Genomic DNA, 3,787 nt, shown 5'->3' with positions numbered 1-3,787 from the left:
GATTTGTGATGGAGTATGACAATTGGGATCTGCTAATTTGAGATGTGAGCATTTTTCCCAGTGTATCTTATTTACTTCATAGCTTGGAAGCAAATTTGTAAGTTGCGGTAGAACGATGGCTTGCGCATCTATTCTAATATCCGCATTTAGAGATACTATGGTAATTGGGCATATTTTGTTCGAATTTTGGATAATTCTTCCACCCATTCCCGAAATTTGGAAATTTGAATGTTTTATTGGCAATTTGAGCCGATTTTGACCCATTGATGATATAAAGGATCTTTGAGAACCTTGATCTATTAATGCTCTTAACTTGAATAATTCTCCTCTATGTTCAATAGCGATGACCGCAGTGGGTAAAAGAATTTTGCTTTCATTCTCTGAATGAAGAGCTTGAATTTTTGCTGCTTTAGAGCAACATGGTTGTTCTACCTTTTTTTCGGGATTTGAGATTTCGGGGTTACCACTTTTGGTTGTAGTGACTAACCCGGTGGATTTATGAAATTGACTTTGCTTAATTTTTTGAAAATTTGTAATATGAAGCAATGAGTGATGTCTTCGTTGATAGTACACACAATTAAATTTGCTTTCACAGTCTTTTGTCCCGTGAGAATTGGACAGACAGTTGATGCAAAGTTTATGTTGTCTGACAAGATTGTTCCTGTCAGAAACGGAAAGTTTTTTAAATTTCTCTCCTTTACAAATTACGAAAGTGTGACTTTTCTTAACGTGTCTATTGTATTGCATATTATTGCTGGCTTGAGGCTTTAACAAGTTTTTACTTGGGTCATTTTGATGACTTTTTAGATTTATATTCTTGTTGTCAATTCGCTCAGCTATCTCGTATTGAGCAGTGAGGAATGTTTTCATTTGCTACCATGTGGGCATTTTTTTCCTTTCCACAAGTGATTGTCCCATCGTAGTAACGCAGCATCAGAGAGTGTTTCTGCACAAATAGTTACTATGATGGGGTCCCACGCTTCTGTGGAGATATTTTGTGTTGTTAACACCAATTAGTCACTGTCGAGTATAAATTTTGAAATTCCTGGCTGGTTTCTTTTTGAATATCTGGTAGATGTAATAATGTTTTTATTGGGTTTTCTATCATAACCCTTCCATTTTCGTATCTTTCGACCAGTGCTTCCCAAGCCAGCTTAAAATTTTCGTCATTTACAGCGAATCGCTTGACGATACTGCCTGCTTCCCCTTTTGTTTTGTACCTTAGATGTTATAACTTTTGTGCTTGTGAGAGTTTAGGATGGTTTATATAAACGGCAGTGAACATGTGACGGAAGGACGGCCATTGATCATAACATCCATTAAAAACTTTAGTATCACAAGCTGGTACTTTTAGATACATGCCCTTATCTAGGTTTTCTGTTGGTGTTGTAACTACTCTGGGAGGGGGAGTAGTTGGCCTACTTGGCCTTACCAAACTTATTTGTTCATTTATCATTCCCTTTGTTAACTCATACTGATCGCGGCAGTTATYACACTTGGCTGTCGCCGAAGCTTTTGCGTTTTCTGGGAGTTCTGCGTCGTCAGTATCTAGTACTGTATCGTACGCTGCCAGAAGGCGAGCCCAGAGATTGTTNGTCAGTATCTAGTACTGTATCGTACGCTGCCAGAAGGCGAGCCCAGAGATTGTTCACACTTTCTAGTTTTATATTCAAAACTGATTCTGTGATGTCAGTAATAGGGGAAGCTTGAAATCTTGTACAATATCTTATAAAACTGTCACTTTCAGCGATGAATCTAGATATTGTCTGATCTTTTGCTTTGCTTGTACCCCTTTTAGGTATGTAATTGTTATATATGTATGTATATATCTATGTATATGTGTTATAAAAATGTTACATATACCAATTTGCTAATGGCTTATAAATGTATAAAAGTGCGGAAAAAATAGAAATAACTAATATATGTATGTTTATATATTTATGTCACTATGTATATTGGTAGAATTATATACTGGTGTAGTCAATGTGCATGTACTCAATAAATTATTCAAATATGAAGAAAGAATAATTGAAATGTAATGTGCAAAAAAATAAAAAATATTGTATGTACATATGTCACGCGGAAGCTGCACACATTGGTACATACATAAATGTAGTGCCTTTTTTCTCTTTTTATTCTTTTATTATTTCTTTATTAGTTCTTTATTAAGTACCTTTGCTTGAATGTTAATAAGCGATCCAGCTTGTTGCTTTATAGCCCAAGGGGTATCGCTGGAATTTTGCAAGCAACGAGTGCTTGTCTTTTGCAAATTGTTTTTGTTATAGTGTTTGGTAGTGTGTTTGGAGACACGAATTGAGCATCCAAGCAGGTAGTTTAATATTATTCTGTATTATAGCTGTATATATGATTATGAATGCATATAAGTATGTACATATGTATATTAAAAGGGGAGAATTATTATTTTAGGAGAATATGCTTGTATATATGTATGTTTTTCTATATATGTATATATGTATTTGGTTTCCTTTTCGTATCTTCCGCTTTTGCTTAGGGTGTGAGCGATCCTGCTTGTTGCTTTTTTTTTTTATAGCCCAAGGGGTATCGCAAGAATTATCGTTATACTTGACTTAGGAAAATTTTTTTTTTTTTAACTATATAATGAGGTGTCTAACGACACAAGCTAAGCAAAAGGCGGATACTGTACTTTCTGCAGTTATTATAATTTTTTTGTAGAAATGTATATGTACATATATCAAACTGTTAAAAACGGTTAACGGTGTCCCGAAATACCGCCAAAAGTATACCTTAACATACATATAAATTTAATTTATACATTTTTATATATCAAATTATATATGGAACGGACTCACTTTATTTTCAGTCAAGGGTTTTGGGTCATTGAACCTATACCCTTTTTTTTTGGTTTCTTTCAGTTCCTTATGTACGTCCAGCGCTGTCCCTGATGATTTGCTGTCTTCCTCTTTGTTGTTTGTTGGTGTAGTCTCCGCTGACTATGTGTAGTAGTTGTGTTTTTTTTATATATTATTCCCGCGCCCGTTTGCTGTTTTAACTTTAATGTTTTTTAATTTTAGCAGGTTTTGTTTTTGTTGTTTTGGTTTGTAGTTAGTTTATTTCGCGCCCGTTTTTGATTTTAGTATTTTTTTTTCACTGTTTCTTTGTATTTCAATCTTTTTTGTATGTATCTTTCCACGTCACTTTCTATTTTTCATGTACTTATATTTCACTTTCTATTTTCCGTGGTTCTGGGATTTGTTTCTGTTTTTATATTTTCACTGTAACTTTGTGCTTTATACATACATATGTATTTGTTCACTTTAACTTTGTCATAGTATGTTCACTTAAAAGTTTTTTTTTCTTTTATTTTATAAATTTTGTGCTTCAAACACTTTAAAATATTTCGCACTTGCACCAGGAAGTTATTTAAATTTTTATTTAATTTTTTTTTTTTGCTTAGGTGCCTTTCTGAAAGGCTCGAAAGACCATTTCTTAACGTTTGCCACTAGTATACTGTAACACTGTGTAAAGAAAGTCCAATGTTGGACACTGTTAGCGAACTCGGTGCTCCACGTCACTTGGCGGTTATAAAAAAAAGGAAATTGCGGTGGTTGTTTGCGGATGAAACGAAAAAGAGACCGATCCCGGTCGGATCAATCCCTTTTGAAGGTTTGGGTGGTGAATAGCTGCTGATTACGAGTCGTCTCGTTGATAACCGTGTGGTTGTTGTGTTGTAGTAATGAGCGGTGTTAAGAACTGTGTTTGATGCGTGTGTGTAGTGGTGTATGCTGTGAACGGTTGTGTGATGAGG

Source organism: Bactrocera latifrons, unplaced genomic scaffold, assembly GCF_001853355.1.
Source record: "Bactrocera latifrons isolate USDA-ARS-PBARC rearing strain unplaced genomic scaffold, ASM185335v1 scaffold_274, whole genome shotgun sequence".
Lineage (NCBI taxonomy): Eukaryota > Metazoa > Arthropoda > Insecta > Diptera > Tephritidae > Bactrocera > Bactrocera latifrons.
The sequence above is the reverse complement of the archived record's forward strand: the minus strand, read 5'-3'. Positions refer to the sequence as shown.